General features: G+C 36.2%; 1 long non-coding RNA gene across 4 annotated transcripts in view; it reads right to left on the bottom strand.

Annotated features, from left to right (window-relative positions):
* Positions 1-23,445, bottom strand: part of LOC148107088 (uncharacterized) — a 69,283-nt gene that overhangs the window by 8,880 nt on the left and 36,958 nt on the right. For 2 of the 4 annotated variants that reach the window (XR_015723113.1, XR_015723110.1), the window contains exons 3-4: positions 10,051-10,251; positions 798-8,121 (exon numbers count right to left, since the gene is read on the bottom strand). This is a non-coding gene — a long non-coding RNA (uncharacterized LOC148107088). Of the gene's footprint in view, positions 1-797; positions 8,122-10,050; positions 10,252-23,445 lie in introns of those variants that run through there. The other 2 variants (XR_015723112.1, XR_015723111.1) reach the window with 2 other exon arrangements.

Raw genomic sequence — 23,445 nt, 5'->3', positions numbered from 1 at the left:
ATTTGTTTAAAGAAGCCCAGCTAGTCACCCAATGGAAGCTTCTGTGTTCAAACTGGGATACAATTCCAATCCCCACGCTCTTCTTGAATAAGCTACAATACCTTTATGTCATCTTTCTTAGGAATTTTAGGATTCCTCCTGACATAGTAGTGTGGTCAGCCTTGTTCCCACTGCTGACTTTTACATTAAGGAATTAGTGGAGACATTTGAGGCCATCAGGAAACAGAACATGATGTACATTTCCCAATGTGTAAAGAAGGAAAATGTCCACATTACTAGCAAAATAATAAAAGCCACGTGTACCTAATCCACAGCAAATAATATTGACCGGAGACAATAAACCGTGGGAACTGACGTGGGATTGGAAGATAAGAAATTCTTAGTAACTGCTTTGTCAACGCCAAATTCCCCACGAACTCCTCTTTGCAGCCCAGTCATAAGGGGCTCCTCTACCCTGCCACCTACCAGGCAGTCACACGAGGAGAGATGGGAGGTCTACCCAGTACACGTTCCACAGCAAGCAGCAGAACACCTACGTGCTGGTAAATATTTGTTAATTGCAAGAAGGACCTAGAATTAACTAAATCAGGGCATCAGTCAAATGGATAGGAGTATTTCCCCTCTGCAAAGCCTCTTTTTCCATTAAGTTAGTATTAATATATGACTATTATCATTTCCATCTCTCAAATCAGAAAACCAGGCACAGCAACGTTACTAATTAGATCACACCCTTTCTAAATGATATTATCAATTAAAAGATCCGGGTATTTTAATTTGAATAAGACTGTAGGCTTAAGTACTATGCCCCACTCTGCTTTTACTAAATTCTACAAATAAAAATTTAATTTGCAATACTGAAGAAAAATCATTAAAGTACAGATATGTTCGATTTTTAAAATGAAGTGCTTCTATTATTTCAATCCACATTATTATAAAGCTATATTTTAAAAAAATTATCTTCAAAATGTTAACAAGGTTGCCCAAGGTCTACTCCTTAAATGATCTGAGCTAATCATCCTGCTTGGCCACTCCCTGACATCTCATTTCAAGAAATAAAAGTTCTAGATGAAAACACATATTGAAAACATGCGCTGAAGTGGTGATTTGAAATCAGGCATATTTCACTTCATCAGCTACACGAAGTATCAGGGATTATGTGATGTTTCTACATACACCTTGTACTGATAGTAATAAAGTTGTATTTTTACCTATACTGTGATTTTACGAAAGGATCACTATTTGTCTTCCTCTCTACTCTCAGCTTCATTCTAGCAACTAATACTAATTACAGGAAGGTTGAATCGCCATCACGTGTGATTAACTTCAATGGCATCCCTTTCTCCTCCACTTCAGACATCCTCTCCTTTCATGGAGTTCTTCTCAAGGCCACTTAGGCCATCGGTGACACCTACAGAGAATACTAAAACCCAACTCATTATGAAAAGTAGTAGGGAGAGCCACTGTAGACAGGAGGCGGCATCTGGGGAAACCCAACAATAACAACAAAGGTAGAGCTGGAGCAAGTGAAGATTGCAGCTGTGTCCCTACATCCCTTAGCGCTATGGGAAAGATGAAGTAGGAAATGCTTTAAAAAAAAATTATACCGAATTTTAAAAAATTGTTTAACACTGTTTAATCCTGTTTAAAGCATACAAGAGAGTATCATTAAAAACTTCTCCAGAAACAGCTGTGTTTTGATGCTTTGCTACTTAGAAACGTTAACAATGGAAGATGTAGGGTTCGAAGGGTTTAGATTTCATGTGAGCATTCAGGGTAAAGAGAGCGGAGCACTGGGATAAGGCACAAAGAGAAGCTGGAGAGAGAGACAGCAAGAAGATGGCGGACTTGGTATGCCATGCCAACCTTAGTGGGCTCAGCTACCACCCTGAAGGGCAGCTTCTGAGTCAGACGACAGGAGAAGAATGAGACACAGCTCAGTCCCTACAGATTCAGTGAGGACTTGGTCTCAGTTCTGAGATTCAGAGGTAAAACCAGTACTGCTGTGCTCTCCGTGGGTGGGTTCTGGCACTTGGCTAACAGCAGAAGAACTACTGCATAGGGGAGAGAGACAAGACTTGCCCCGGGGCTGTATATAGCCAAGGTGTACTTGAAAGTAAATCTGTCTTCATAAACCAGTAAGAAAAAACAAACTTCACTCATAGTGGGCAAGTTAAAACTAGACTTATATGTTTTTATTTTCACATCTTGCTTTCTTTTATTTTTTAAAAGACTATTTGAGACAGAGAGCGAGCGAGCAGGAGGGGCAATGGGAGAGGGGGAGAAGCAGACTCCCCACCGAGCATGCAGCCTGATGTGGGGGCTCGATCCCAGGACTCAGAGAATGTGCCCGGAGCCAGATGCTTAACCAACTGCGGGGTGAGGTGCCCCTCACATCTTGCTTTAACGTCATTTTGTCTTGTAATGGAAATGTATATATGTTTTATCCATATCTGCCTTTATATTTAATAAACAGCTATTTTTATATAGGTAAAACACTTTGAATTTTAGTAAACTATGACCATATAAAGGACGCTTTCTCAGAGCACTGCTTTTGTCCGTCAAGCAGCTACGTCATTTAGTGGAAACTAAGCCAAACTGTAGCCATAAGCACAAGCATGGTCCTCCAATATATATGCTCTTTGAATGCGTATTAATCACATATTACACTCTTAAATGGCTACTTGGACCAAGCAAGTAATACATGAATGAAACGAGCCAAGATAAGAAAAATCATGATTGTTGAAATCTATGGTAAACTGATGTGTACTTGCCAAGGTTAAAAGGACTCGACTCCAGAAGATTTCTTCCCTGTAGAAAGTGAACTCCATGTTGGCAAATCCCACAATTTTCAAAAGCCAGGTTACATGAAATTTCCCGATTTTTAAAAGTTATTCAATTAAAAAATACTACAGAGGTAAAAACAAAACAATATAACTCACAACAGTCATTGCAATAGAAACACATCTACTGAATGAATTTGGCTTACAGGCTGCCAGGTTATGACTTCTGATCAAATTTTTGAAATTATCTTTGGGAGGCTGGGGAGGGGAAGACTCAATTTGAAAGGAGCCACATGTAGTTTTGCAAGAGAATTTGTAGACGTCAAAGTATGCACTCAGAACATTGCCCAAGGGAAAACGAAAACTAAAATAAGACACATTAAGGTTAATACTCAAAGGAAGGAAAAGTCACTCCTTTGCTATCATGCAGACGTACACTCACACATGATTGCTGGCTGTAAGACCAAATCAGTCTGTGAGACTAAACCAGAAAAAGTAAAAAGAATATAAACAAGCAAAAATAAAAGAAATATAAAAATCTTTCAATTTCTTATAGACAAGGACTAGAAATCCAATGTCAATAAAAACAAACAACCCCACCAAACAACTTCCCTAGGTATCACCTGGCAAACATGGGCATTAATCACAGCTTCACACTAAACTGCAGATTTTATAGCAGTATTTGCTGCAATAAAATTTGCTTAGTCTTAGCGCTAGTTGTAATTTATATTTTGTTTAGATGAATTCATGAGTTCTCTGTACCTAAATTTAATTAATGAATGAAAATAAATAGTTTAACTTATGTGCTTGCTTTGAAAAATAGATATAAATAAAAGGTAATAGTACATGGGTGATGGACACTGGGGAGGGTATGTGTTGTAATGAGCACTGGGTATTATGTAAGACTGATGAATCACAGACTGTATCCCTGAAACAAATAATACATTACATGTTAATTAATTGAATTTAAATTAAAAATGTTTTAATAAAAAAATAAAATGCAATAGTACATTTAAAACCACATTATGCATGGTAAGTGTGTCCTATCTACTGGTGAGTTGATTACCGGAGAACATAGCAGGTGCCAATGGGGAATGTAAATATAGTTATTGACCTACTGTGTCAGTGACAAGAGATTAGTCTTTTTTTCCAGGAGGTTGTAATTAGCCTTGCAGAAAATATTCATTCCATACCAAATTAGACTACACATTGTATTTCTGTCACTGAATGTTTTCCTTGATGGTTGTCTGAGTAGAACAAATTGGATGTAGGTTGAAGGTATATCATTCAGGCACCTTCTTTCAAAAGTAATTAGGGTCTTACTCACTTGAAACCAGATAATTACATTTAATGTAATCTTAAAAGGGCCCCCAAGGATTGTTTTCCATTGGTAAATGAATGAGAAGTGGAACAAATTGACTTTCATGATCACTAAAGTTTAGAAGAACTAGGAAAAGAAAATAATGCTGAATCTAAAATTTAGTCTCATAAAACTAATAAAGGTAAAATACTTTATTCTCATGTAACCCCCAGGGGATTTTTGTCCAGTGAAAGTGGCACATGGAAGGATGTTCCACAAAGACTCATTCAGTGATCAGCTCAGCATGGTTCCACACTAGACCTCCAACCAAATGAGAGCTAGACACTCATCCCCTTGGCTTCAATTCATTTAGGAAAAAAAGCATATCTTTGGATAGCTCACTGGACTCCATGCTAGCACACCAGGATGATAAGACTTCATTCCTGACTCAACATACAGGTGGAGACCCATCACTGTCTGACCTAAACCAGGCCACCTGTAATTAGAAAATAAATTCACTACCAGCCCAAGAACTAGGTTAGTAGATACACAAAGATTTTAGGAGTAACATCATAAAATTAGAACAGAGGAGGTCTTGAAGGGAGAAAAAAGGGTTTGGTAATTATTAATGGGCAGAAATGCTAATAATGATTTAAAAAATTCAGCAATTTTCTCAAGAAATTTTTCCCCTATTTCAAGTATTTCTAGAAAATGAATCTAGATGCAGTTTTGAATAGGTTTGTATACCAGAAAAGTTATATTTGATTTCTCTTATTTTTCTATGTCCAGTATAAGAAAAAAATTGTACTAAATCACTGCAGGTACTGTCTAATTAAGTCATATTCAATAATACATTTTAGTCTTCGAATGTACCCTACTAAAAGTTAAAATACAATTTTTGAATCAAATAAAAGCTATTTTAAATTTCACTCTGCCAATTTCTAAAATGTATTCAGAAATTTATATGAAAATTATTTCAATGGCCACCGTGCTTAAATCTCTTTTATTTTAAAATATACATTTTCTATGGGATAGGTCGGTGATGGGTAGTAAGGAGGGCACATATTGCATGGTGCACTGGGTGTTATACACAACTAATGAATCATCGAGCCTTGCATCGAAAACCGGGGATGTACTGTATGGTGACTAACATAATATAATAAAAAATCATTAAAAAAAAAAAAAAAGAATACAGAGACAAAAAAAAATTAAAAAATTAAAAAAAATAAAATATACATTTTCTTATTAAATCTATTTATTTGAATTTTAATTAACATTCAAATATGTTAATTTGTAAAGATACTTAAATATGCCAATGGTCCTATTTCCTTCCTGTGGGTGGGTATTTGAAACACATTTCTGTAAATTTAAAGGACCCTTTAAACTTTGAAAACATAGCTATTATTTTGTACTTTCAAAACTTGGTGTTGCCTATGACCCTTTTCAACTGAATGTCTTCTAAGCAGTAAGCCTGCCACACTTCACCCATGTAATGGACACCCTGTGGATAAAATCATGATGCTTCATCTTTCTGACTGCATTCTCTTCTCTCCTGAGGGAACTTCTAATGGGATGACTCTGGTGTCTTGAAGGTTTTTTCAATTTCCTTCATATGATACACAGCCTATTCTTATTATGCTGTTTTTTTTTCTTTTGTAAAAATTCAGATCTAGAATTTGGCCTACTGTAGTGTATTGCTTATAGGACTCTCTTTTCAGCAACTTTGAACAGATTATTGAGGTTTAACTGACATACAATTAACCACACATGTTGAAGAATACAATTTGCTAAGTTCTGAGTATGTAAATAAACATATATTGGTCAAATTCTAAAAAGATAACGTTGAAATATTTGTTTCTTCAGGATGTGACCTTATTTGGAAATAGGGTAACTGCAGATGTAATTAGTTAATATGAGGTCGTATTGGAATTCCAATATGACTAGTGTTTTTTGGTTTTCTTTTTATGTTAGTCACCATACAGTACACCATTAGTTTTTGATGTACTATTCCATGATTCATTGTGTATCACGCCCGGTGCTCCATGCAATACCTGCCCTCCTTAATACCCATCACCGGGCTAACCTATCCCCCCACCTCCCTCCCCTCTGAAAACCTCAGATTGTTTCCCGGAATTCATAGTCTCTCATGGCTCGTCTCCCCTCTGATGTCCCCCCCCCTTCATTTTTCCCTTCCTTTAAGAAGTGGGAACTTCGGAAAAAGACACAGATGCAGGGAAGATGGCCATATGAAGATGGAGGCAGAGACTGCAGGGATGTTGCCCCAAAGCCAGAAACACCCAGGACTATTACAGACTGGAAGAAGCAAGGAAGGATCCTCCCGTAGACACCTCAGAGGAAGCATGACCCTGGAACACATTGAGTTTGGACTCCTAGTCTCCAGAACTGACGTCATAAAATTCTGTTACTTTAAGCCAACCAGCTTGTGGTAATTTATTATAGTAGCCCTAGGAAACTAATAAAATTTGCAGTCAGGAAACTGACACCAAAAATAGCAAACAAATGCATCACCTCAAACAGTTACATGATCCCCTTGCCATTGACATCTCCCTAACACTCACCCCATCCCCGTGAAACCACTGAACATTTTTCTGTCATCCTAGATTGCATTTTCTACAATTTTACATATATTTTACATAAATTTATAAGAATTCTAGAATGATATGAAATATATTATAGACATTTGGCATGCACTGGATTCTTTCAGTGTAATTATTCTGAGACTCATTCATGGTGTTGTTCATTCACGTGCACATTCACTTGTTGCTCCTTTGTGTTAAACAGTATTCCATTACATGACTTTACCACCATCAGTTCATTCACTCACCTGCTGACATACATTTAGATGGTTTACAAAATCCTGGCTATCCGAAATACACCAGCTATATACCTCATACGAGTGTACAAATATCTGTATGGAGTTACACTTTCACTTCCCTTGGGCAGAGAGACCCCTAACTGTGGAATCACTGGGTCACAAAGCAGGTAAATGTTTACACTGTAAAGGAACTATCAAACTGTCTTCCCAAGTGTATGAGAATTCCAGTTCCTCCACACCCTTGTCAACAGTCGGTATGTGTATTAATTGTGCTTGGTTATTTTCTGTATATTATGACGTTCTGACCTCTCTTGGGAGCCTTCAGACCCGGGAAGAGACTGCCCTTCTCGGAGCTAGAGGATTCCTGAAGATAACGACAACCTTCCCACAAGCACGTTTTCATGTACACACCAAGCAGCGCACTGTCCGTGCCCCAACTACGTCTTACCCAGCTCTCCCTCCCACGTCCGTAAGGTCGACACGTTTCCCCTTGCTGGGGAGCACACGTGCCAGGACCGCAGCGGTGCCGGAAACCGTGGAGAGTACCGAACCCCGCGGACACGACGCCCTTTCCTATACCTAAGCCCCTCTGACAAAGCTTAATGCCTACAGGAGGCACCGGAAGAGACACAGCAGTACCCAGTAATAAAATAGCGTCATTATAGCAATATACGCTCACAAAAGCACACGAACGTGGTCCCCCTCTCCCCAAATCCCTTATTACACTGCACTCACCCTTGTCTCTGTGACGTGCTACGAAACATCCACAGCAGGACAGGAAGTGGGACGAACGAGGAGGGCGCGCCATGTGATGCAGGGTGGGCAACCGACTATTCATGCTACGACGGGAAGGAGGCGGAGCCACAGCTGCTCCCCGATGCAGGTGCGAGTGCGGAGCTGAAGATGCGGAGCCCGGTGCTTTCTCTGCCCTGAATGGGTTTCAGGCAACTAGAGACAACCTCTGCGGCCCCAGACGCACCAGAGTAATTCGAACCGGCTGAGCCTAAAGTGTTGACTCCTTCTTGCCTTGTCTTTCCTGGGGGAATTCCAAGGCGGCTCTGGCACAACTGCCTTCCTGGTTGGATTTACACTCTATTATTAAAGAAAGTCTTTCGTATTGATTTGTTTTTTCAAAAGACTTCCCTACTTCATTCATCTGTTCTGCCTCATCATTCCTTTTTGATAGGCATTGAGCATTCTCGCATCTGCAAGGATGAAAATACGGTAGCTATTTATGAGACCGCCATGAAACTGGAAAGGTTGAAAATCAGTTTTTGATACAGATTTCCATAAATAGTTTTATTATTATATTCCTAATCTCTAACTGCTGAATCCTAGATGAATCTCTTACTTTGTTTTCTTGAAACAGAACATAATTTAAACTATTTTCGGTTTTTTTGGTTTTTGGGTTTTTTTTGTTTTGTTTTTTGTTTTTTTTTGTAGCTGGTCTGTGATGTCTTTTAGCTTGAACGAAGTTTTGTTTAGAGAAAACATTTCTTCCTTTATCTATATAGTCACACAGATTATAGCTGTAAGGGTGGGGGAGGGGCATAGGAAGAGGGAGACAGAGAATCTCAAGGGGACTCCACGCTGAGCACAGACCTGTCACGGAGCTTGACCTCACAAGCTTCAAGTCATGACCTGAGCCCAGATTAAGAGTAGGACGCTTAACTGACCGAGCCACACAGATGCCCCTCTTAGTAGATCTTATTAGGAGTGTATCAAATCTATTAGTCTATAATTTATAGAGAAATCAACTTTTGGCTGTTTAATACTTTTATTGACTATTTAGTGTTCCATAGATTTTTAAATTTTTATTTCTGCTCTTTATGTTTTTCTTCCATTTTCTTAGAATTAATTTGATATTATTTAACTCCTTTAGAATAATCATTTTTAGCCTTTCTTTTTTTGTATATATACATTTAATGTAATACCTTCTGTCTAAACAATTTTGCCTGCCTCTGCAGGCAATACTAGATTTTTAAAAAACTGTAATTCAGTTCAAAATATTGTCTGTGGATTATTTAGTAATATATAGCTTTACTGTATAACACTTGATCTGTGGATTATTTAGTAATATATAGCTTTATTTTCAAATATAAGGACATATTCTAGTCATCTTTTATGACTGAATTCCAGTTTCACTACATTGGGGTCAAAGGACTTTCCGAATTATCTAGTACTTTAACATTTGTTGAGATTTTCTTTTTACTCCAGCCTATATAAAATTTTTTACAATACACTTTGATAAATGTTCATGTGAATGTCAAGAGAATCTGTGCATTCATCTATTTTGTTCTGCAGCACTTCATATATATCAATTAGGTAAATATCTTAATAACTTCTACAGATCTTCTATGTGCTTATTGAATTTTTTTCCTGCTTGGACTTAGTTATGAGAAATGTGTGTTAAAATCTTCTTCATTGTGGATTTTTGCACTCCACCTTTTACTTTTGCCACTTTGTTCTGTATATATTTGGAACTTATATTGTTGGATGCACACAATTTTAGAATTATTAAATCTTCTTGGTAGATTGACCTTTTTCATTATGAAATGTTTTTCTTCTATTTATTTATTTTTTTGCTCTCTCTTTATTTCTAGTGATACTTCTTGCCTTAAAATATTCCCTATTTGACATTGGCATAACTACATAAGACTTCTTTTGGATACTGCTGAAATAACATGTTTTTCCATTCTTTAGTTTTTTTAGCACTTTTACTCTTTTCTGTATTTATTTCTAGGAGTATTTTCCTTCTTCTTGAAGACTTCCTTTTAGTATCTATCTACTACTAGTGAATTCTCTTCACTATAATTTTGTGGACATGTCTTTATTTCACCTTTACTTTGAAGGATATTTTCAGTGGGCATAGAATTATATATTTTAAATTATTTTGTTTAAAATGATAATTGCCATTTTTTAAAAAAATTTCTATTAAGAATTCCACTGTCAGTCTTATTTTTAGTCTTTTGGGTTGCAGTTAAGAAATACACCCTTCCTATAACACTAACTTGACTACTAAGATAAGGAAAAACTGAAAAGCGGGAAAAGTTCATAGTGGGGAAAAAAAACACAACTATGAGGGGAAGAAACACCACAGAAAATAATTTATTAGACAATTAAGTGACACTTACTTTTGACCAAAGTTTGCAGACTGGCTGGAATTTGATTATTAGCGGTCAGATGAAAACAAGTAATGCTCCACTCCTTGTCAGAATACCTTCCAGAATGTCCTTTAGTAGAAACTGGATGTTACATGAAACTAATTGCCACAAATGAGGTTATAGTTTTAGTAAAATCCAGCATGGATGTAAATTTTGACTCGTACTCCAAACCTAAAATGAAAGCAGAACTATGTTAGTAACAGTCATATTTGATGAAAATAATTAATTCACTTATTCATTGATCAATATCATATACCAATGAGGTGACAAAAGTTAATTTTCTTTCATTATAATTCACTTGATATATTTTGTTAAAGATATTTATAATATCAGTCAATAAAAATAAATACCAACTTTCAGGGAAGACACGATGCAGACGTGGGTATTACATGAGAACATAAACCCTATGAGAGTGTGAACTTTGTGTATCTTGTTCTCTGTGGTATCTCTTGCACTGAGATTAAGGTTTATTTCATAGTGCTCAAAAGTATGTGTTGAGGGTGCAGGAATGGGTTACACAGGTGATGGGGATTAAGACATGCACTGGGGATAAGCACCAGGTGTTGTATGTAAGTGTTGTCTCACTAAATTGTACACCTGAAACTAATATTACACCGTATGTTAACTGGAATTTCAATAAAAATTTAAAAAATATATATGTGTTGAACAAATGGATCAGTTTTTCTCTAAAAGTTGACTTAAAAACATCTTAAGGGTGATGATAAGCAGTATAATCTAGTTGGAGAGGCATCTAACAGAAGTCTGTAAACATCAATCTCTTATTCACTCTAAACACATAGTCCAGATAGTATTTACAAATGAGGCAAATCTTGAATGTCCACTGAGATTGGCTCTGTCACTATTTTTAGGGGATACTGAAGTTACCACGTAGTGTGATCTGAGATGTCTTCAGGCCTAGTTTGCTCTAAAAATTATTAACGCCTTTCAATGGTATAAACCACCTCTTGAAACTTTGAACTCTTCATCGTTTGCAGCACTTCTGGTGAGGCTACCAAGCTCTGTATATATTCAGTATATTTTGATGGTAACAACAGTGTGAAAAGAAAAATATGGAAAATAACTACATGTATTTGGGTGAGAAAGATAACTCCAAGTTTAGACATATGAGACAGGCCTACATTTCTCACCAATAGCATTTCATGATTGTCTACAGTTCCTGCCTGGCTTGAAGTTCCTTAATGTAAAATACTTATTTGGTTAGACAGTAGTGAGGCTCTTGCCTCCAGACTTATTTAGCAACTACCATAACTTTTACTCTCTTAGCATCATATTAGATTCTATGAGTGGTATAAAAAGTGCATAATGCAGTCTGTTTTTATGACGATCACAATTTTGTTTTCTGCAAGGAAAAAATAGAGATATCTGCATTTGCTTGAACATGTATTAGAAATTCTGAAACCTCATATTAGAAGTCTGAAACTTCATAGTGGGATTATATATTTGAGATCTAAATCTTGACTTAACTTTCCTAAAGATATCCATGGTTGGCAAAGCTGGGAAGTTGTGTTATGTAAAACCTTCCTGGTCTACTACTTTTGGGTTAAATTGAGAGTGTTATCACCCATCCTTGGAAAGAGAAAAGTTTCCTCCCCCCCCCCCCCCAGAAAAACCGGATTACTTTAACCTTTACAAATGTAAAATAATGCCACCTAAAGGAGCTTCACTGATACAAAACAGAGTTTAGCATGCAGAATCTACTTTCATGTGAAAAACAGAGCAAAGAAACTATAGTCTGCGTCCTTCACCACTACTTCCGTGGAATAATGGAAAGATCACAGGATTTTGAATGAGATAAATCTGCATTTGAGTCATGTTTGTGAATTAGCACAGGTTTCTTAGTTTCTCACCTACAAAATGGCCTTAATAATGTCGCCACAGAGCATTCCTGTGAAGATTAAATAAGAGAATGCATGTGAAAGCTCTCAGCAATTAGATTTTCAGTAAAAATGAAGTCTAGTCTTCTGTTGTTCTTATAGTTGTTTCCACAGAGTTTAACAGAAATTGTCTTTCGTTTCATACATTAGCTTTGTCTTTCTATTGGGTTAACATATAATTGAGGAAATGGCCAAGAGTTACGTGGAAAAAATCACTAACCATCACGGAAATGCAAATCAAAACCACAATGAGATACTACTTCACATCTGTTAGAATGGCTGTCATCAAAAAGAAAAGAGGTAACAAGTGTTGGTGAGGATGTGGAGGAAAGGGAAGCCCCCCATACACTGTTGGCAGGAATGTAAATCGGTTCAAACACTATGGGAAACAGTTTAGAGTTTCCTCAAAAAACTAGAAATAGAACTACCATATGATCCAGCAATTCCACTTCTGGCATGCAGCCAAAGGAAATGAAACCTCTATCTTAAAGAGATATTTGCACCCTGTGTTCATAGCATCCTTATTTACAATAACCAAGATATAGAAACAGCCTAAGCAATGAGAGATGAATGGATAGAAAAATAGCAAATATACATATATATATTTATAGATTCCATATATATATTCCATATAAATAGATGAATGGATAGAAAAATAGCAAATATTCCATATATATGGAATATATATATACATATATATGGAATATATATATATTCCATATAAATTGACCAATGTGGAATATTATGCAAACATAAAAAGGAAAGAAATCTTGCCATGTATGACAACCTATATGGACTTTGAGGACATTATGCTAAGTAAAATAAATCAGACAGGGAAAAACAAATACTCACATGTGTAATCTGAAAAAGCCAAATTCAGAATCAGAGAATAGAATGGTGGTTGCCACAGGATGGGAAATGGGAAGAGTTGGTCAAGGAGTACAGACTTCTAGTTATAAGATTAATAAATTCTGGGCATCTAATGATGATTACAGTTAGCAACACTGTGTTATACACTTCAAAGTTGCTAAGAGAGTAGATCTTAAGTGTTCTCACCAAAAAAACAAAATGGTAATTATGTGAGATAATGGAGGTGTTAACTAACTTTAGTATAGTAGTCATTTCACAAAATATGTGTTCAAACAATCACCTTGTACATCTTAACATTATACAATGTTATATGTCAATTATATCTCAATACAGTTGGAAAAAATATCCTTGAGGACAATAATAAGGTCTTAGTCTTCTCCTTAGTACCAGTTTTCAGTCAGTTATAACACTGTGGTCTGGAAATACTACTTACCAGTTTGAGAAATAGACTGGTTCTCTCATTGTTTCATTTATGCCTATCTGCCTATCTATCATCTATCTATCCATCCATCCATCCCAGATCTTCTATACCTGATATGGATACAAGTGACTTCAATATTTCTGTATTTATTGTTAAATTTGGTATTTTATTCCTTACATACTTGAACAAAATTATAGTAAGTGCTATATAAATAGTAGATGCCATTATTATAGCTCACTCAGTAAATACTTCATTTTACAATAATTCATTCAAAAAATTATAGGAGAAAAGATATAAATTTCTTCTGAAAACATGGTTAAAATCAAAACTCAAGTTCTAAGCTGATAAAATTCTTAGTAGTAACAATAAAGCTGACAATACTTACTCAACCAGAAAAGTAGTTGACTTATCCCAATCTTACTCAAAGATTTCTGTTAGGTGACTTTAAATATCTCTTCTCATATACAAAAATGTGTACCTCATTTAACTGAGATAAAGATGCTTTCAATTTCCGTTTATAAAATAATGGCCCTAAAGACTTTAAAACAAATAGTTAACACCAGTATGATTTATGGTGGGGATTTCAACAAAACTCCATCACAGATAAAGGTCAAAGTGATAAACTTATGTTCCTAATGACAGAGAGTTCCAGAAACAGAGGTAAATCCAAGGTCTGTATACATAATCATGGAATGATAATGTGCTAGAGAACACCTGCATTATAACTCTGGCAGAAACCCTGCATCCCAAATGGCTAAGCAGGGAGCAGAGAATGAAAAGATGTTGATCACAACATAGTTACCAACACTCCCTTCACTGCCCCCCCCCCAACAAAAAAAAGGAGTAATCCAGATTTATCAGGCAGTCATGGACATTTTTTTTAAAGGAAGTTTTTTGTTTTTTGTTTTTAATTTATTTATATTGCATTTTCTTTTAATTTCTGGAAGGATGAATGCACTTACAATAAGTTTTAGCAAACGTATATGATATTTGTAATGAAATGGAAATAAGTAATCTTGACAGAATTGAGAAGTTAAGATTTTTAATCAAAACTTCTAAGTTAGAAATAATACGTCTTGTTTCTGTGATAACATAACCTCTACTTATTCTCATTTTCTTTTCTGTCTTCTTTGTGTAGACCACTCATTATACACATTGGCATTAGCCAGGTGTGTCTTCTTCCCTTGACTACTTGTTTTTCCCATTCTGTGGATTTAACACTTTAGCCATATGTGTGTGTGTGTGTGTGTGTGTGTGTGTATGTCTATACTTACAGATATAGAATATATCAGAATCCAGTGTCTCTGTAAGGTATCATTCACAATGTTGGATATAATCCCATATTATTAGCTATACAAAGAAACCTTAAAATGTAACTAATACTCAGAATAAAAGGCAATCAATGAACAACTCTATAAATATACTAAAAACCACTAAATTATAGACTTTAAATGATAAATTCTATCATATGAGTAATTTCTCAAACTATTTCAGCAATAACAAGCAATCACTGGGGTTTCTGAGATGATGCATATGTAATTAGCAGACAAGATTTTAAAAGCATTTATAATAACTAGGCTCAGTATGTAAATTAAAATACACACATAATGATTAAACACATAAATCTTAGCAGATAAACTGAAATGTTCATTGAAGAACCAAATGGAAATTCTAGAAAAAAGTATAGATACATAGATCTTATGTATATGTATACTCCATGTACTTATATCTACATTTATAACTATCTCTAGTAAAGTTTTCAACCATAATCATTCTCTACTTGAGACTTCCGTAATAGACACAAGGGTCCAATGGCCATCTTCACTTTGTCTCATATGCACCTTGAAATCAACACATTTAAAACTGAGCTTAACATCTTGTCTAAAACTCCACCTTCTGTATACGTCCACAGAAACAGCAGATTCCACCCATCCCATCCAATATGGAAACTGAGATTTACCTTTCATCTCACATTTTTCTTCTCCACTCACATCTAAACAATCACCCAGTGCACACAGATTTTACTTTCTTAGTTTCCCTTTTCTTTCTTCTGCATCACTACTAGATCTATCATGGGTAATTGGGGGGAAATCTCCTTTGTTCTCTTCTGCCTCTGGACTTATTCTTTAAATCCATTCTCTAAACAAAGCATAGTTACAAACTGAAATATAACTATACTACGGTTATGATCAGGTATTTTCAATGACTCTACATATCCTTTGAATTAACTCCAATCTTCCTATATTATGTGCAAAAGAGAAGATACTTCCACATCCCCTTCTTCAACTGGAAGAAAAAGATGGGAAAGGGAAATTTTAACTTTAAATCAACTAGGAATCTTGACTATTTTGTGGGACTGGGCATTTTAATAATGGACTGAAGGAACTGACTAGAAAAATCATGAGGGAAACTCCATCTGAGTTTCAGCTGGAGAAAAGAGAAATGATTAGCCTCATCAAATGAATATAAAGAATAATAAGAGGAGGATCAGGGTCATGTATACTTTCATTCCAAGGAGGATGGATTTGATACACTAGCTATATGTGCAATTTTTTATACTCGATACAAGCTCTGTACTTCATGTTCATTAAAAAAAAGAGAAAGAAAAGCTTTATCCTCAGTTTAGAATGCCCTATCTCCTCCTTCTGCCTTACTTGAATAATTACTCTTCATTCTTTAAAACATAAGTGGTGATTTTACTTAGCAATTCCTGATTATTCAAATCTTAGTTTGTATTCTGCATCCTTGTTCCCGTCATACCCCTTGATCTACACATGCCATCATCCTTACAGTATTGGATTTTGACCATGTGTTTTGGTTCTGACTATTCCATGAATTCTTTAAAGTCAGAGAATATGGCCCATTCATCTTTGTGTTTTCAAAACTGCAAACTGGACCTGAAATATTAGGTTATCGATAAATAAATGAAATGATGTTGCAGAGAAGGAGAGACAAACGGAACTATCAACAACAATAGAGAAGTAGGTATGATTATTTTTGAGAGGGGATGAAGAACTCCATCTGGGGAAGTTCATACTGGAATGGCAAAAGATCGTTTTTAAAAATAGAGCTTCCTACAGACCTAATAAGCACTAATTGAAGTTAAAACAGCACAAAAAGCTAGTTAGCACAATATCATTGGGATGCTTTGAAATTGCACTCTCTTTAGATACAGGAATCTGAACTGGAAAGTCTGGGAGTTACAAAAAATAGAAGGTATGGTCCCTTCACTCCTTAACATCTCTGTAACCATGCACCACCTTTGGGGAATAATCCTCTTCTGAGAAGATCCATCTGATGACTGAGATACAGAGAATACAAGTGATTCTCTCAATTGCTTAATAATGAAACTAAGACAAAACAAAAAACCTATCTTCTCTAAGGAAAATGACCCAATGCTTTTTGTGAGAGAATATAGAACTAAGGAATGATTTAGCTATAGAAAACACAAGTATGATGATTATTTCAGTTCCTCTCAGAAGAAAGGAATGTCTTATGATACCACATACAGAAAACCCAAAAGACTACCAAAAATCTATTGGACTAATAAAGGAATTCAGTAAGATCACAGGATATAAAAATCAATATACAAAAATCCATTACATTTCTATACACAATAAAGCAGCAGAAAGAGAGATTGAGAAAATAATCCCATTTACAACTGCACCAAAAATAATAAAATATCTAGGACTAGGGACCCCTGGGTGACTCAGTCAGTTAAGCGTCTGTCTTTGGCTCAGGTCATGATCCCAGGGTCCTGAGATGGAGGCCCATATCGGGCTTCTTGCTCAGTGAGGAGCCTGCTTCTCCCTCTACCTCTGCTCCTCCCCCTTGTTTGTGCGCTCTCTCTGGCAAATAAATAAGTAAATCTTTAAAAAATATATCTAGGAATAAACTTAACCAAAGTGATGAAAGTCTATACTCTGAAAACTAGAAAACATTGATAAAAGATATCAAAGACAACACAAACGGAAAGATATTCCATGCTCATGAATTGGAAGGACAAATATTGTTTAAATGTCCATACTACCCAAAGAAATCTACACATTAAGTGCAAACCCTATCAAAATACCAACAGCATTTTTTACAGAAGTAGAACAAACCAACCTAAAATTTGTATGGAACCACAAAAGACCCTGAATAGCCAAAGCAATCATGAAAAAACAAAGAGGAAGTATCACAATCCCAGATTTCAAGTTATACTACGAAATTGTAGTAGTCAAAACAGTATGAGCATAAAAATAAACACATAGATCAATGGAACAGAATACAGAGCCCAGAAATAAACCTGTAATTATATGGTCAATTAATCTTTGACAAAGGAGGCAAGAATATGCAAAGAGTAAAAGAGAGTCTCTTCAACAAATAATGTTGGGAAATCTCTATGCAAAAGAATGAAACTGGACCACTTTTTTACTTGGTACACAAAAATAAACTCAAAATGGGTTAAAGACCTAAATGTGAAACCTGAAACATAAAAATTCTAGAAGAAAGCACAAGCAGTGATTTCTCTAACACTGGCCATACAAACATTTTCTAGATATTTCTCCTAACACAAGGGAAATAAAAGCAAAAATAAACTATTGGAACTACATCAAAATGAAAAGCAAAGGAAATGACCAACAAAACTAAAAGACAACCTAATGACTGGGAGAAGATATTTACAAATGACATAATCAACAAAGGGCTAGTATCCAAGATATATAAAGAACTGATACAACTCAACACCAAAAAAACAAATAATCCAATTAAAAATGGGCAGAAGACATGGGAGGTTACTCAAAAAATTAAAAATAGAACTACCATATGATGTAGTAATACAAAAACACCAATTCGGCTAGATATATGTACCCCTATGTTTATTGCAGCATTATTTACAATAGCCAAATATCGTCAAGTGTCCAACACTAGATGAATAGATAAAGAAGTGGGATATATATATACAATGGAATATTACTCAGCCATAGAAAAGAATGAAATCTTGCCATTTGCAACATGAATGGATCTAGAGAGTATAATGCTCAGTGCAATAAGTCAGAGAAAGACAAATACCATATGATTTCACTCATATGTGGAATTTAAGAAACAAGACAAAGGAAAAAAGTAACTAACCAAAAACAGACTCTTAACTACAGGGAACAAACTGATGGTTATCAGAAGGGAGTTGGGTGGGGGGATGGGTGAAATAGGTGACAATGATTAAGAGTACATTTATGACAATGAGCACTGAGTAATGTATGGAATTGCTGAATCACTATATTGTACACCTGAAACTAATATAACACTGTATGTTAACTATATTGAACTAAAATAGAATAAAATAAAAAGTCACTTTCATATTAAAAGGGGATTTCTTAACATGGGTTTTAACTTTTTTTTTTACTTTATTTTTATTTTTTTAAAAGATTTTATTTATTTGAGAGAGAGTGAGAGAGAGAGAAAGAGAGAACATGAGCAGCGGGAGTGGGAGAGGGTGAAGCAGACTCCCTGATGAGCAGAGAGACTGATGCAGGGCTCGATCCTGGGACTCCAGGATCATGACCTGAGCTTAAAGCAGATGCTTAACCAACTGAGCCACCCAGGTGCCCCTTAACTATTTCTTTTGAAAAAACTCTACAAAAAAACATATTACCTTTTCGCCTAATATAAAAAAGTGAAAAACTACCATGTAAATAAAATTAGGTGCGTATGCTTCTATTTTCTTTTGAAAATATATCCCAGGCTAGAAAATGTTGCTTTAATAATGTTATGACTATCTATCATCTATCTATCTATCATTTTTTGTGTATATATGCACACACATTATATATCTAGGATTATCCCTTTTTTAAAAATTTTCTTATGCTACCCTTTAGTTACTTATTTTGAACATTAAGATACTAAATTTTGAAGAACTTCTTTTAATGAAAGGTTTCAAGTTTATTAATTTAGTTTTTCTAATAAAAATGAAGAAAACAAGGCATTTTACAGAACTATAATCACTGTTATATAGCCAATGGAAGGGAAAGGGGATAAAAAAATTATCTTATGGAATTAACAATGGTTAATTAGTATTTCATGTTAAAGTAAAGGCATTGTTTAAAATAATATTAAATGGCTCAAGCAGCATAAAAATGCTACCAAGTTTGAGTAACAAAATCTAACAGATTGATTAGAGTTGGTTTGGGTCTTCAGAGTTCAACTCTAGAGGCCTTGTCTCTGCCACCTTACTTTTACAATGACATTTTCAGTGCACAGTGATTACTCATTGGGTTTTCCTTTCCCTCTGAATGGTTTATGGCAACAGGAGTCATCGGCCATGAAATTGCAGGAGATCTCCGAATAAATACTATCATTGACTGAAGGGAAACAGCTGCACACATTTGTACAGATTTCTTTAACACCTAATGTAAAACAAGGCATCACACTGGACCTGGTGAGGTGGTTCTCCTCCCCCTCTTCCTCCTCCTTCTTCTTCCCCTCCTCCTTCTTCTTCTAATGGAAATATCCTGATTTAGGTGGGCAAAGGCTGGATATGTTTTCTTAAGTGAAAAGCAATGGAGACATCGTGGAACGCTGCAAAGATTAAAACCCATTCATATGCACACCCATTTCCTATTCCTTAAAGTAAAAAAAAAAAAAAAGCTATAAATTAACTTACTGAAGAAAACCACAGGCAAGTATATGTATATGCAGATACATATATGCACATATATCTGCATATTTAATTTACCTATTTGAAATCTTTTCCCCCATTTAAATTCAAACAAGTCCCTTAATGAGTCTTCATCTGTCCCTTCATTTGTCATGAGTCCCCAGAAATGAAAGACTCCATTTTATGAATGAAGGTAAAATGTTCCCTGAATAGTGAATCTTTCTTAATAAAAGGAGAATTCAGGTTAAAGAAAGGGGGATAATCAGTTCTTGAGGGCCTTGGGTTATTTTTTCTAAAGTTTTAATTCATTTATATCTTCACTAAAAAGAAAAATGTAAATTATTCTCTGGGTTTCCATTTAGCACACAAGTGAGTTCTAAGATATTATTTGAGGGAATTAACAGCTGAAATTATCCTAAGAGAAAATCAATAGTATTCACTAATGTGTAATTGCATTTTATTTTAGTGAATGTTAGAATAACGACATATACGTGTTAAACCACAAGCATCTTACGGGCTTTAAAATATGTGGTTAGGGGATTTTCCAGCTGCCACATATCCTGCCAGATGCTTCGGGTTTTTGGTCTATTCCACAGATTCGGAATGAAGAAACTTGCTCTGCAGAAGTGCCAGGGCCTGCATTCAGATGCTTTCCTTGAAGATTCCTTGAATCTAGTTTCATGGTGTGATGAATAAAGCAGCACTGTCAATGAGATTAAGTCAAGCTGCCCCTAAAAATAACACTGATTGAGCAGTTATTTCATGATTCATCCTTTAGTTTTGTCTTCTAAAAAAATTTGTTATTAACAAGCTAAGTGCTCGTTAAGAATAAATAAATGAATAATAATGAATGAATAAATGAAGGAATGTATAGCTCAAATATAATCTTCTCTAAAAAACTTGGTGACTCTTTCCTAAGAGATTTCCAGAATCATGCACTTCTTGATTTAGTCACACTTTCAGTATGGCTTTTCTAACTTTGCTTTAGTATTATGATCATGTGTTTTATTTCTCTGTGACTTTCTGGTGTGCAAAGAGCACATTTTCTGTTTGCCTTTTCATTCTCAACACAAAGTGTGGCATTTTGCATATTAAAGGTGATTAGGGAATGTTTGACAGAAGAATTAAGGAATGAAGCAATAGGCTTCCTAAGCATAGTCTCACTCCATTGACAGTATCAATTAGATCATTACAAACTCAAGCCTTTTATTTCATCCCTTCAGGAATGTTGGTAGAGTGCTTAATATAAAGTAAATGCATCCATAGCTACCGATCAGCTTTCCATTGAAGATAACATCCGTGAACGTAAATAAGGGAGAGGAGGGGAGAAATCCCCAATGGCACACAAAGCCCGAGGCTAAAGCTCTGGGGGCAGGAGATACGAAGTTACTATGGGCTCCATAAAAAACTAGTTAGGGTGCTGTTGGCTGCTTAACCTTTCTGGTTATTGGTTCCTTCATTTGTATGATGAAGGGATCACCTTAATGATAAAAATTCCCTGTAGGTCTAACGTTTTATTTTTGTGATCAATAGCTGTACTGTTCAGGGACAAGCTCTGTAGGCTCCTCATCACATTGCTTGAAGTACAGGCATCAAATCATTCTAATGGGTATCAACAGGGGGAAACCAGACTTCTAAAATGATTCTATGTGCAAAAAGCAGCACAAACAGAGGCAATGAGAGGTCAAGTCCTGGTGGTGGTGTGTGGTGGGGAGAGAAAGCTTCAAGAGAAGTGTTACCAAAAAATATGGACACTAAACCTAGGCTTTTCAGGGTGAATTTTGCAGGGACACAGCAGGGGACGTAATGGGAATAGTCGTTCCAAATGTCAAAAACAACATGTGCAAAGAATAAAGGTTTGAAGCGGTGGGAACATAAAGGAAATTAAAAGTACTTTGGTTTTGTTGGAGAATTAATCTGTGTGATGGAGACTGGAGTCATAGGCAATAGTCAGACCTAAAGGATCTTGGATTCCATGTCTAATGGTGTAGACATTCTTATTTGTGCGGTGATGGACCATTTGGAGGCGTTTTAACAACAGAGCGACATGACCGATCATTGTTTGCAAAGCTCATGAGGGCTGCTGTGTAAAGACTAACTCAAGGAAATAAAAGGAAAAGCAGTGGGTCTCTAAGAGGGAAGTGAGGTGAAACTGCAGGGGAGATGGTGAAGGGGTAAACTGGAACAGGAGCAGTGACCTGGAAAGGGGCGCAGGACGAGAGAGATTTGTGAGGAAGAATCAGCAAATAAGATTTGTTAATAAACTAGATTTGGAATCAGGGAAGAATTACAGGGCAGAGTAGGAGATTCTTTTAGGTCGGGCAACTGAGGGGAGATGATGTCATTAAATGAGATGGGCAACGTAGAAGCAGGAACATGCTGGTGGAAGAAAGATGGCGAATTTGGTTTTAAATATGTTAAATCTGAAGTGCCTTTGGAACATTCAGGAAGGAACAGCCTTTTGCAATTAGTCCAACAGTCCTGCCTTGAAAGTCTAACATCATGCTCTCACCCCTTCCTCATTTCCTACCTTTCTCTGCTTTCCTGCTCTAGCCAACACTACCATCTTTAGATTCCTTGAACATGCAACAGTTTTCTGCCCAGAGCTTTTGCATTTATTATTTACTCTACTTAAAATAATTTCTGAGGGGCACCTGGGTGGCTCAGTCAGTAAAGTATCTGCCTTCAGCTCAGGTCATGAATTTGAGGTCCTGGGATCAAGCCCCACGTCAGGCTTCCTGCTCAGCGGGGAGCATGCTTCTTCTTTTCCCTGTTTCTCCACCCTGCTGCTCGTGCTTGCTCTCTCTCTCTCAAATAAATAACAAATTATTAAAAAAATAATAATTTCTAAGGTGCCTGGGTGGCTCAGTCTGTTGAGTGTCTGACTCTAGATTTCAGCTCCGGTCATGATCTCAGGATCCTGGGATCCAGTCCCACATAGGGCTCCCAGCTGAGCAGAGAGTCAGCTTGAGATTCTTTCTCGCCCTCTGCCTCGGCCCCTCCTCCCCACTCACATGTGTGCTCACCCTCTCTCTCTAAAATTATTTCTCCTAAAATATTTATAGAAATGGTTTATGTTTATTATTATGTCTCAGAATATTTTCTTCTTAGAATCACCTTCTAGTTCTATCTCAGGTTGCTCATTACCCCAGTCATCTTTATCAATTCCTATTTTATTTCCTGCATTGCTTATATGACTATCTAAAATAATCTTGGTTATTTATGTATTTACTTGCTAATTGGTTGTTCCCCTCTCCCCCCCTGACAAAAAAGCTCTGTGGGAACATGGATTGTTATTCGCTGTTTCTACACCCACATCTAGAACAGAGCCTCATATGTACTAAATGCCCTGCCGAAATTTATTCAATGAATGACTGAACCTATGGCCGTGGAATTATGGAGAAAGGATGGGCTGATACTCAGTGGGGGGCACAAGAAGATTTACTGGGGACTTTCAATTGTCCAAGCCCCTTCTACAGCTCTGGGAGAGCTGCTAGCAATGGGTTCACACAATCAGATTTTGTGTGTGTGTGAAATTCACAAAA

The sequence above is a fragment of the Ursus americanus genome, chromosome 35, assembly GCF_024610735.1.
Source record: "Ursus americanus isolate L20-20 chromosome 35, mUrsAme1.1.p, whole genome shotgun sequence".
NCBI lineage: Eukaryota > Metazoa > Chordata > Mammalia > Carnivora > Ursidae > Ursus > Ursus americanus.
The sequence above is the reverse complement of the archived record's forward strand: the minus strand, read 5'-3'. Positions and strand labels throughout refer to the sequence as shown.